Here is a 13,052-nt window from a genome sequence, read left to right as displayed (position 1 = left end):
GAGTGCCGGTATGCAAATGAAAAAAGAAAGATTTAGCGGACGATCTGATGGGCATTCTTTTCACTCTTTTCAACACATCCCTCTCCGGACCCAAAGCATATACAGCGCGATAAAGAGGCACAGGTAAAAAGGTTTCCAATAAATCTTTGTAAAGCCGTTTTCGCGTAACAGTACACATATACTCATTTGAAAATCTCGCCTTCACTATTTGGAAAGACGCGACAACTTCGCGAAGAAAAGCACTTAGAGCCATTGGCCCTGTAGACATAGTCGAAACTACATATTCCGGCAGTGAATACCGCAATCGCGCCTGGATTACCGTTCTAAGAAAAACATCGCTTTGTTCGCGCAAAAAAAAGAACCTGGTTTCAATCTGCTTTAAGTATAAATGGGACAATCCCAGTCCACCATTATGCACCGTATGAAACAGATTGCATCGACTGGTACGCTCCCATGTTGAAGCCCACACAAACGTGGCAAATACCCTATGCAGTTTTTGAACAGAAATTCTTGACATAGATAACACTTGCAGCGTGTAAAACATTTTTGCAACTAGGAACATATTGCAAACGGTAGCTCTTGCGAACATAGAAAAGGTATGTCCTCCCCATTTGTTTGTTTGGGTTTTCACTTGCTCAACTTCCCTGGCTCAAAATTCCTTGCTTTCACGGTAATGCTTATTGTCCATTGCATACTGGAGAACAGTTCAGGCGCGTATTGCCAGTTTCCATGCCAAAATCCTAAACACTTTGCCCAACTAATTTCACTTCCACTTGCAGTGCAAAAAGCATTGGCTTCTTTTACAACTTCTTGCACGCTCTCATGGTCCGTACAAAAAACCGCAATATCGTCCGCGTATGCCAAAACCCGTACTTCACTTTGAAAAAATCTATAACCACGTATGTTTTGCCTTGTCATCATCATCATCATCAGCCTGATTATACCCACTGCAGGGCGAAGACCTCTCCCATATTTCTCCACTTAACCCGGTTCTGTGCTAGCTGCATCCACTTGACCCCTGCGAACTTCTTAATCTCATCCGCCCACCTAACTTTCTGCCGCCCACTGCTACGCTTTCCTTCCGTTGGAATCCAGTTTGTTACCCTCTCTTCGCACTACATGTCCTGCCCATGCCCATTTCTTCTTCTTAATTTCTACTAGAATGTCGGTAACTTGAGTTATTTCTCTGACCCACTCTGCACGCTTTCTATCTCTTAATGTTACCCCTACCATTTTTCGTTCCATAGCCCTCTGGGTTGTCCTCAACTTAAGTAGAACTCTCTTGGTCAGCCTCCACGTTTCAGCCCCATACGTGAGTACAGGCAAGATGCAACTGTTGTATACTTTCCTCTTGAGCGATACCGGTAAGCTGCTAGTCATAGTCTGCGAGTGCTTGCCAAATGCGCTCCATCCCAATCGTATTCTTCTTGTTATTTCCTTTTCGTGGTCCGGATCTGCGGTTACTACCTGTCCTAAGTAGACATATTCGCCTACTACTTCCACTATTTCGCTACCTAATGTAAACTGCTGTTCCTTCCCGAGGCTGTTGAACATTACCTTAGTCTTCTGCATATTGATTTTCAAGCCTACCTTTCTACTTTTCCTGTCTAGGTCATCAATCATTATTTGCAGTTGATCCCCCGAGTTGCTTAGCAAGGCAATTTCATCAGCAAATCGCAGATTACTGAGGTATTCTCCAGCTACCCTTTCTTTTTGGCCGTGTAAGCAATCTTAAACAGAAAGGCTCCAGATAAAGCGCAAACAAAAGGGGAGACAAAGGACAGCCCTGCCTTACTGACGACTGAACAGGTATACAATCGGCTAAATGCTTATTCACGACCAGTCTCGCTGAACAGCACTCGTAAGCCATTTTCACGCCATTTGTAATCACGGAACCGGCATTGACATACTCTAAAACAGAGAACACAATTTCATATACCACTTTATCAAATGCTTTGTGGAGGTCTAATTGCATCATGGCTACGTGGTCATGCATCGCGTCACAACATTCGAGAACACTCCTTGCTGCGTGTATAATAGTAAAAATGGTCCTTCCTTTTATGCCGCATGTCTGATGTGGGCCTACAAGAGAAGTAATTACACGTTGGAGTCGTCGCCCTAATACTTTCATGTAAATTTTATAGTCAACATTCGTTAGGCTTATAGGACGGTAAGACGCTACAGACTGAAGCTTAACTGGGTCATCAGTTTTCGGGATTAGTACAACGTGTGACATTCGAAAAGACGGAGGAGGTACGTTCTTTTCGTAGCATTCACTAATAACTCTTTCCAGTAAAACAGCCATTTCAGTTGGAAAGGACTTGTATATGGCAGCACCAAGACCATCTGGTCCGGGTGACTTATTGGCATTTAATGCCCCGATAACGTCCTCAATTTCCTCGGAAGTAATACTTGCTTCAAGTGTCTGCGCAACTTCGTCTTCCACTCTTGGCATCAGCGACAGAAAGTCTTTTCTGAAGCGTTCAATGTCCGGTGTTTTCAGGCTAAACAATTCGCTGTAAAATTCTACAAACGCCTGTTCAATCGTTTTCTTTTCCGAGGTAACCACGTTCTGATAGCAGATTTCTTTTATCTCTTTTGACACTGCGTACCTTTTTTCATCACTAAGTGCCCTTTTCGTGGGCGTCTCTCCGAGCCACAATTTTTCGCTGCGTGCCCTTATCACCGCACCGCGATACTTCTCTTCGTCTATGTCGTGACGCTGGGGCTAAGTCGACCCGGCCTTTACTTGGTAGCGTGCAGAGACTCCAGGTTCATGAAGGATTGAATCTTCGAAGTTGGTAAAATATATACAAGCAGGTTTAATGGCACTTTGAGAAAACGTATTTACATGATTATTTACATGAAAAAGAAGGGTACATCAGCAAAATGGCAAGCGTTAAGAGTTCATAGCGAGAAGCGTCTGGATGAGCCGTTTACCCAGGACTCAGAGCGTCTTTTCGTGCTCTGCAATGTCCTTAAAACCCCCTATGTCCAGCCCCTCTCTGAAGATGCTGACCAACCACTTCCAGGGCACGCCCCTCAGATATCGGCATCCAATCGAACACATCACTGCACTGATGGTCTGATGCACTGACTGGTCCAGGATTGTTTCGTTGGGCGTGGTCACTTGTTGGCGGGAAGAGCTTGGGAACGGCGAGGAGGTACATTTCTATTCTTCAGCAAAGATTCGATATGCTGGTTCCGGTAAGTGGATTTCCTTCTCAGAAGCCCAAGTGCTAAAAAATGCGCGCCGCATACTGCTCCCAGCATTGTCCCTTTCCAGCAATTGCAAATCTTTCCTGCATTCCCGGGAAATCCTCTAATGGCCGTAATCACCTTGCTCCTTTCTTGTCCTGTACGTCAGCGGACGTGTCACTCTGTCATCTCCTTTGGACAGTAGGCATTCCTCACTGGACGATAGCGCTTCTCGACGGGAAGGGTGAACAATTGAACGAAAGCACTTCCGGCTATTTCCCGCAGGGGGACATTTCTTTGTATTTTTCTAGAAGTTCCCTTGACAGGGCCAATTTGGCATTTGCAGGGTCTCCACAAAGCAAAACAGGCTTACACAAAAGGATTCATGGAAACAGGCTCACTTAGCGCCCTTTCACCAGCTGCACATATCAATGCCCACAGGCGAACAATAGAGCGCGCCAGTGCGAACGATGCAAGGTCATAACAGCCTCCTCCCCCGCCAGAAGAGTCACGGAGGGCAGCAGTCGCAGCTGCTGCATGAAGAGACGACTTAATGGCCTGCACATGAATGCTTGAAGCTCGATGTTGCTTGTCGCGTTGTCTTGATTGTCGTAGGCCAAATTGCTTGAGCTGTCTCTGAAACTCGACCACATGTCTAAGCAAGCACTCGACTCCCGCCTGAAGAGACCAGGTGAAAAGAAAACTGCCATCGTTTTCCGAGAAAAGCCCACACTCAAGACGTTCAGGACCTACGTATGCCTAGAAAACCAAACGTGCTGCTTTACATAGTCACACATGTACAAGCGGACAAAAAAAAAAAAGAACCTGAGTATCAATTTGGATACATGGTGAGGAACATCTGGGACCGCTTAGAAGCAGCGGCTAAGCGCGTCCGCATTCCCATTTAACTTCCCCTTTTTGTATCTTATTTCAAAATTGTACTGCTGTAAAATCAAGCTCCACCTCAGAAGGCGACTGTTCTTCGATGTCGCAGTTTGCAGCCAAGCCAGGGGACAATGGTCCGTCTCTAGGGTGAATTTGGCTCCTCCAAGATAGCACTGCAATTTTTGAATGGCCCATACAATGCAAGCGCACTCTTTCTCTGACGCGCAATAAGCCCTCTCTCTAGAACTCAGTTTTCTGCTCAGGTAGAGCACGGGGTGCTCATTACCGTCGTCATCTCTCTGGCAGAGAACAGCACCTAGCCCTCGATCACTGGCATCACACTGGACCGTGAATTCTCGGTCATAGTCTGGAGCTCGCAATACCGGACGGCTAATCAGCACAGCCTTCAGGTTTACGAAGGAGGCTTCCTTTCGTTCGTCCCAGACTACATTTGTCGGTTCTGTCTTGCGGAGAGCGTCGGTCAGTGGGCTGGCCAAAGCTGAATAGTTAGGGATGTAGTGATTGTAGTATCCAGTCAGACCCAGGAATGCTCGAATTTCCGTCTTCGTGCTCGGCCGCGGGTAGTCTGCTACCGCAGAAATCTTAATCTCGCTGGGTTTCCTGAAACCTTGACCTACATTGTGACCCAAGTAGTCCACGGTCGCCCTTGCCAGGCAACATTTCTCGGTCTTTACGGTTAGTCCAGCTTGACGCAAAAGGCTCAGTACAGCTCTTAGATGTACCATATGGTCCGCCCATGAGTCGGAAAAAACCGCAATGTCATCTAAATAAGGCACCGCGAATGTTTCACACCCCTTTAAAACCCTATCCATGAGTCGGGAAAAACAAAATGGAGCATTTTTGAGCCCGAAACTCATCATTGTTGGCTGGTAGCTGCCCGTCGGAGTGACGAAAGCCGCGTATCTGCTGGCGCGTTCAGTGAGCGGTACTTGCCAGTATCCTCGAGTAAGGTCTAGCGTAGTCCCATATGACGCTCTACTGACCTGTTCTACTCTCTCCTCAATATTCGGAATAGGATACACTTGATCCCTGGTGAGAGAATTCAGCTTTCGGTAGTCTACCACAGGCCTAGGGTCTTTACCTATAGCTTCTACTAAGATCATAGGCGAAGCATAATCGCTTTCCGAGGGTTTTATTACTCCCAATTCCAGCATGCGAGTTACTTCCCTATCCAGAATTTCTCTTTGCCTTGGAGAAAATCGGTAGCACCTTGATCGCACTGGCACGTCTGAAGTCAGCTCAATATCGTGCTCAGTCAAATCAGTCCTGCCTGGCCTGTCCACGAAGCAGGCCTCAAACTCTGTTATTAGCTCGCCCAGATCGGACAGCTGAGATTTCTTTAGTTCTATCTGCTCCGTCTTTTTGAGAAGCTCCTGTATCTTGGGATCATTGGCTTGCTCCATAGCTAAGTCCTCTCGGGTTCCACTTAGAAGTCTCGTGAGATTACTAGACACTGGCGGCAAGAGGTTACTCTCAAGAACGTCCTCATTCCGTGTCTTATCAAGCTCACTTTCATGTGGACTTATCTGAAATGCCTCGCTCTCAAAGTTTTCTGACCCGCTATCTTCCACATAGACCACTGTTTTACCTGCCGTTTCCTCCGCTGTGGAATTTTCTGGTATGAGCAGTGTAGCTAGTTCTCGCGCCAAATTTGAACGTGTTAAGGCTTGCACAACTCTGTCTCCGAAAAGGATGCCCTTCTTTCGCAGTAGCATGTCCGATTTGTTGGAAAACAAAAACAGATAGCACTTAGGAAGCTTTCCTGAAACAGCAGCCTCGGTTGTTAACTCGCCGAAAGGGCCCTCGATGACCACGTTCGCGATTGGCAAGCATACACTATGTTCCTCCACTACCTGGCGGATCCATGCACACCGTCCTGTAGAGTCGGAAGGCGACACATACGCCGGATGGACAACATCCATCGTTGCGGCCGAATCGCGCAGTACCTTGCAAGGCTTCCCGTTGACTACTAGGTCATGCAGGTAGGGTTCCAAAAGCTGCATATTTTCATCGCAGTCACTGACATACGAGAAAGTAATCTTTTCTTTCCGGCAGTTGACGGCAATGTGACCCTGCTCATTACACCTAAAGCACGTGAGCGGCTTCCTAGCCCCAAGCTTGTTCTTTGTGTTCTGCGCGTTGGTCACTTCCCCACTTTTCTCACTGCCGTCCTTTCTAGGGCGTTTGCCTGAAGAAGCCTTCCTTTCTTGGTTTGCAAATCTAGCAAAGTGCCTTTTCTGACGGTTATTCACACTGAACTTGGGATTGCGGGGCCTATCCACTGCTGGGTTGCTGAATTGTCGGCGCGAAGCATACTCCTCAATAAGTTCGGCAGCTTCAGTTGCCGACCTAATGTCGCCTCGGTCCTGTAACCAATTTCTTTCTTATTCTGGGAGGCAGTTATAAAACTGCTCCAAAAGATTTCGCTCGACTACAGCGTCCCTATCACTGTAGGAATCAGTGCTCTTTAGCCACTCGCCCAAATTGACTCTTAAATTGTACAGGAATTCAGGGTAACTCTCGTCCCTGGACTTAGTAGCGTTCCGAAAACGTTGTCTGAACGCCTCGGCGCTAAGCCTATACTTTATCAGAAGGCAAGCTTTGACCTTCTCGTAGTTGTCCGCGTCCTCCTTGCTCAGCCGCGCGACAACCTCCGCTGCCTCGCAGGGCAGAACCGTCAATAATCTCTGAGACCAAGTGTCTCGCTGGAAGGACAGTTTTTCGCAGGTTCGCTCAAAGTTAGCCAGATACAGACCGATATCCCCTGATATCACATATGGCTGCATGTACTCTGACATCTTGAAATCTGCCTCCTTGTTGAGAAGAGGTACCGCTAGCTGGGGACAATTGCCCGACCTCTTGCTCAACTCTAGTTCTAATTTCCGGAGCTCAATTTCTAGCTCCAGCCTTTTTGCTTCTCTTTCAATTTCACGCTTCTTGTCCTCTTTTTCCCTCTCAAGTTCACGCTCCTTTTCCTCTTTTTCCCTCCCAAGTTCACGCTCACGCCTCTTTTCCTCTTTTTCCCGCTCTTTCTGCTGTCTGAGCTGCTCCTCCTTTTTTTGTCCGATGAGGTTCCATGCTTCACTGAGCTCCTCATCATCGGTTCCCAAATCAGTGATTGCCTTTATAATCAAGGGTTTTCGTGCCAAACCACTTGTATCAATTCCCAATTCCTCACACAATTGCAACAGTTCCGGTTTCTGCAGCTTTTGTAGGTCCATGATCGCTCCGAGTGTCGGCTACTTCCAAAACAACTGTGCAAACTACCAAACCTAAAGGCGTTTCCACACTCTTTTTACCAGTTATAAAATCTAACCCTGTTCTAGAACCTGGTCCACATCAGAAGAAAAGCCAAGCACTCACCCACACATGCGATCGATGTTCCGAGCTGCTCTCTTGTTGGCCGATTGCTGCTCCTGCTTGTTGCTTGGGGTGCCACCTCCGATCACAAGATGTTGTGGCTTGTAGCTTCAGATCCCCCTCCAATCACCAGATGTTGTGGCTTGTAGATTCAGATCCACCTCCAATCACCAGATGTTGTGGCTTGTAGATTCAGATCCCAACGCTGGTCACCAGTTGTCGTGACGCTGGGGCTAAGTCGACCCGGCCTTCACTTGGTAGCGTGCAGAGACTCCGGGTTCATGAAGGATTGAATCTTCAAAGTTGGTAAAATATATACAAGCAGGTTTAATGGCACTTTGAGAAAACTTATTTACATGATTATTTACATGAAAAAGAAGGGTACATCAGCAAAATGGCAAGCGTTAAGAGTTCATAGCGAAAAGCGTCTGGATGAGCCGTTTACCCAGGGCTCAGAGCGTCTTTTCGTGCTCTGCAATGTCCTTAAAACCCCCTATGTCCAGCCCCTCTCTGAAGATGCTGACCAACCAGTTCCAGGGCACGCCCCTCAGATATCGGCATCCAATCGAACACATCACTGCACTGATGGTCTGATGCACTGACTGGTCCGGCATTGTTTCGTTGTGCGTGGTCACTTGTTGGCGGGAACAGCTTGGGAACGGCGAGGAGGTACATTTCTATTCTTCAGCAAAGATTCGGTATGCTGGTTCCGGTAAGTGGATTTCCTTCTCAGAAACCCAAGTGCACGTGCGCGCCGCATACTGCTCCCAGCATTGTCCCTTTCCAGCAATTGCAAATCTTTCCTGCATTCCCGGGAAATCCTCTAAGGCCGTAATCACCTTGCTCATTTCTTGTCCTGTACGTCAGCGGATGTGTCACTCTGTCGTCTCCTTTGGACAGTAGGCATTCCTCACTGGACGATAGCGCTTCTCGACGGGAAGGGTGAACAATTGAACGAAAGCACTTCGGGCTATTTCCCGCAGGGGGACATTTCTTTGTATTTTTCTAGACGTTCCCTTGACAGAGCCAATTTGGCATTTGCAGGGTCTCCACAAAGCAAAACAGGCTTACACAAAAGGATTCATGGAAACAGGCTCACTTAGCGCCCTTTCACCAGCTGCACATATCCATGCCCACAGGCGAACAATAGAGCGCACCAGTGCGAACGATGCAAGGTCATAGCAGTCTATCACCTCAAGTTTGGTTTTTATCTTTTTTATATCTTGGGCGAACAAGCCAGGCTTAACGCTCTCCATGCTAAGCATGTATTCAAGTGTGCTACGAAGTTCTTTTTCTTGTTCTCTTTCTTTACGTCGGAGAGTGCATGCTCGGTCAATAGCAGCTATCTTTCTATCGCACTTAAACTGCTCCCATGCTTGGATAAAATTAGTCATTTTGTAACATATGCATAATATATTCTTTCACTTTAGTGGTAAACTCTTCATCCAGCAGCAGTTTTTCATTAAATTTCTATAGCTCCCAATTGAACTTTGTTGCCTTCCTTTTCATCCCTAGAGTAATCAGTGCGAGAAAGTGGTCACTGAAGCTCATGGGAAGTGTTTGATATTCCGAGCACAAGGGCACACAATCAATGGGAACATATATTCGGTCCAACCTTGCATGACAGCTACCTTGAAAGTGCGTGAACTTTGCTCGGCCTTCATGCGTCATTATACAGCCAGCATCTTCAAGCTCTGCCTCAATAACAATGTCAATAAGTAATTCTGCACTCTTGTCACGAAGGACACGGTCTGTTGTTCTACCTTCCGGTCTACAGACACAGTTGAAATCTCCAAGCAGGAGAACACAACTCTAATGTATTAGGAAGGATTTCATATAGTGAAAAAACTTTTCGCGCTCAAACGTTCTAGTCGGCGCATAAACGCAGATCACTCTCCATTCCAATCCAGAAAAACTAAAATCACATATCAAAAGCCGACCACTCTCACACGAGAACACAGACTGTACACACTCTATGCAATTTCGAATGAAAATGACACATCCCCCCGATCTTCCAACCGCATGACAAACGCAAACACTATATCTAGAACGATATATTTCAGCCATTTTATCTGTTTGTTGTTCGCTTTCCATTTTGCTCTCTTGAACTGCTAGCACATCAATTTCATTTTCCAGCAGAAGGCGGTTCAGCTGCTGTTGTCTGCGACGCGCTGAGAGCCCTCTCACATTTAGCGTGGCTACGCGCAAGCTAGTGGATAAATTGGTCGCCATCTCAAGAAATTATAAATCGCGAAACATTTCACTCACATCTCTTCTGCAGAAATACAGCATTGCGGTTGATCTGTTGCATGGGATGACCATTCTTCCGTTTTGGCGAGTCTGTCCGTCGTTCCAAGCGTTGCTCCCGATCATGGACCGGGCTCTCGGCCACGACTGCGGTTGAGCGCCGTAGAAAATGTGCCAGCACTCGTGCTTGCATGAATGCCTAAATTTTGCAAAACATAGGTGCTTGATCTATATCACGTAGCCGACAGGATTCGAACCTATGCGGAGAGACCCCAATGGATTTCAAGTCCATCGCCTTAACCACTCGGCCACGACTGCGGTTGAGCGCCGTAGAAAATGTGCCAGCACTCGTGCTTGCATGAATGCTTAAATTTTGCAAAACATAGGTGCTTGATCTATATCACGCAGCCGACAGGATTCGAACCTGTGCGGGGAGACCCCAATGGATTTCAAGTCCATCGCCTTAACCACTCGGCCACGACTGCGGTTGAACGCTGTAGAAAATGTGCCAGCACTCGTGCTTGCATGAATGTCTAAATTTTGCAAAACATAGGTGCTTGATCTATATCACGTAGCCGACAGGATTCGAACCTATGCGGGGAGACCCCAATGGATTTCAAGTCCATCGCCTCAACCGCTCGGCCACGACTGCGGTTGAGCGCTGTAGAAAATGTGCCAGCACTCGTGCTTGCATGAATGCCTAAATTTTGCAAAACTTAGGTGCTTGATCTATATCACGCAGCCGACAGGATTCGAACCTGTGCGGGGAGACCCCAATGGATTTCGAGTCCATCGCCTTAACCACTCGGCCACGACTGCTTTTTTTTTTCTTTATTGCCTGGCTTTGACACAAATACACCGCACTGGAACTCAAAACAACAGGAAAAAAAGGAATAATATATGTACACAAAGGTAGCTAGCGTTGCCTAACACCCACTGAGGGGCAGGCATTGTCATGTTAAAATTCCTTGAGCACCGTCAAAGGTTCCAGCTTTGACAGCCACTCAGGAGCACATGGTTGCAATTTAAGCACGTCGAGCCATCGCTGCACACTTTCACGGAAATACATGCGGGCTGGCCGTGCATCTGGATCGCAGTGATAACCAGCCAGTCGTGCGCGCCATATACTGTGGAGGCACATTAACATAACCTGGTCTAACGGCATATCATCGTGGTTATCCAATGGCAAATACCTAATGCCATGGGAATCAAGTGGCAACTGTTTTTTTATTGTCCTTTGCAGAACATCCCACAAATATACCCCCTCCCAGCAATGCAAAAACACGTGATCTATTGTCTCTGGCTGTTTGCAGATGAGACATTGGGCCCCCCACGTTAGGAACATACCCTTCTCCTCCATAAATGATTTTACACTCAAAGTACCGGTATGTAGCATAAAGAAAAACGTTTTAGCTCCCGGAGCAACTTGCATTTTCTTTACTCGTTTTAATACATTACTTCCTGTGCCTCCATAGTATAAAGCTCGGTACAAGGGCACCGGGAACACCACTTCACAAACATCCTTATATAATGTTCTCCTGTTAACATTACTTAAATACTCTTTCGAAAAACGTGCGCTTAAGAATTTCACGCTCAAAACAATTTCCCTAAAGAATCCAAACAGAGAACCAGGCATACATTGAGTATAAACTACGAAATCAGGCATCGCTCGACCAAGTCTTTGTTGACACACTGTGCGCAGGAATGGATCGCTGGCATCCCTAAAAAACATAAACCGGTTGACAACCTGTCGCACAAACAAATGACCCAGACCAAGCCCCCCATGCTTCACCTGCCGGAACAAATTTGTCCGACTGTACCTCTCCCAACTCGAGGCCCAAACAAACACCGCAAAAACTCGATGCAATTTTTGCACATTTACACGGGAGCAATGCAACACTTGCATAACATACCGTAACTTACTAATTAAAAACAGGTTGCAAACTGCAGCTCTTGCAAATATCGATAATTGAGCGCTTTTCCATTTCTCCGCTTTTTCACTGGTTTCTTTGACTTGCTCTAGCCAATATGGCTCGCTTTCCTTGTAAAATTTCAAGGGCACACCCAAGTACTTTGCAGGCGTTGTAACCCACGACACATTAGCGAAAGTGTCGGGGGTCAGCTGCCATTCTCCGTGCCAAAATCCCAGGCACTTACCCCAGTTAACTTTACTCCCTGTGACTTTGCTAAAATGTTTTACCACATCCACTGTCTTCTTTATACTCTCCTTATTTACACAAAATACCGCAACGTCGTCTGCGTAAGCCAGCAATTTGACTTCTGACTCCTGCAGTCGAAAACCATCAATGACATTATTTCGTAGGATGCTTAAACACAACGTTTCAATATAAATGCCGAACAAAAGAGGGCTGAGGGGGCAACCTTGGCGCACCGAACGTCGTACGTTGATGGGGGCCCCCAGTGACTTATTGACAATTAATCTCGTAGTGCAGTTACGGTACGCCAAAGCCACTCCCTCTCGAATAACAGAGCCGACATTAACATAGTCTAATATACTGAACAGAATAGTATGTGCCACACAATCAAAAGCTTTCTCCAAGTCCAACTGCAGTAACGCAACACATGCATGAGTTGCATCGCAGCATTCGAGCACACTTCGCGCTTTGCGAATGTTCTGAAAGATAGATCGCCCTTTGATACCGCACGTTTGGTGAGGGCCCACTAGTTCGCATATAACCGTTTGTAGTCTGCCAGCAAGCACCTTCATATAAATCTTGTAATCAACGTTTGTCAGAGCAATGGGCCTGTAAGACGACAACTGCCTAAGCTTATCTGGTTGGTCAGTTTTCGGGATAAGTACTGTGTGCGACGATCCGAAAGACGCAGGCAGTGCCTTCAGTTCATACGCTTCATTAAATAAAGCACACAACAAAGGAGATAGCTGTTCCTTGAACGCTTTATAAAAAGCCGCACTCAGGCCATCAGGCCCGGGTGATTTCCCTGGGTTTAAATTTTCTATTGCCTGCTGCACTTCTTTTTCGCTTATTGGCCGCTCCAGTCTTTCTTTTTGTTCCTCGTCAATTTTTGGCATCGCGTCAAGAAAGGATTCTTTAAAACGGTCCAAATAAACCTCTCGGGACGAAAATAGATCTTCATAATACTCCCGGAAAGCTTTCGCGATTCCTTCGTTATCGGTTTCTGTGCGTCCTGCCCAATCTACCTCTGCCACGTGATTTCGCCTTGCATTTGCTTTTTCTATTCCAAACGATCTTTTTGTCGGCGTCTCATCCATGGCCAATTTTTCCGCTCTTGCACGCACTAACGCTCCTTGGTATCTGTCTTCTTCTATGAAGTTAATCTGTTCTTTTATTTTTCGAATA

The 13,052-nt window shown here is 46.7% G+C and overlaps 4 non-coding genes across 4 annotated transcripts; all 4 read right to left on the bottom strand.

Annotated features, from left to right (window-relative positions):
* Positions 1-9,947: 9,947 nt before the first annotated feature.
* On the bottom strand, positions 9,948-10,029 carry TRNAS-UGA (transfer RNA serine (anticodon UGA)). Its single transcript has one exon. It is a non-coding gene; the product is annotated as a tRNA-Ser (tRNA).
* An 85-nt stretch (positions 10,030-10,114) lies between these two features.
* On the bottom strand, positions 10,115-10,196 carry TRNAS-UGA (transfer RNA serine (anticodon UGA)). The gene has a single exon. It is a non-coding gene; the product is annotated as a tRNA-Ser (tRNA).
* An 85-nt stretch (positions 10,197-10,281) lies between these two features.
* TRNAS-UGA (transfer RNA serine (anticodon UGA)) lies at positions 10,282-10,363 on the bottom strand. Its single transcript has one exon. It is a non-coding gene; the product is annotated as a tRNA-Ser (tRNA).
* Positions 10,364-10,448: 85 nt separating this feature from the next.
* Positions 10,449-10,530, bottom strand: TRNAS-CGA (transfer RNA serine (anticodon CGA)). The gene has a single exon. It is a non-coding gene; the product is annotated as a tRNA-Ser (tRNA).
* Between the last annotated feature and the right edge of the window lie 2,522 nt (positions 10,531-13,052).

The sequence above is a fragment of the Amblyomma maculatum genome, chromosome 2 (assembly GCF_055883805.1).
Source record: "Amblyomma maculatum isolate TAMU_Amacu chromosome 2, ASM5588380v1, whole genome shotgun sequence".
NCBI classification, from domain to species: Eukaryota; Metazoa; Arthropoda; class Arachnida; order Ixodida; family Ixodidae; genus Amblyomma; species Amblyomma maculatum.
Note: the sequence above shows the minus strand (reverse complement) of the source record. Positions and strands in the feature narration are given on the sequence as shown.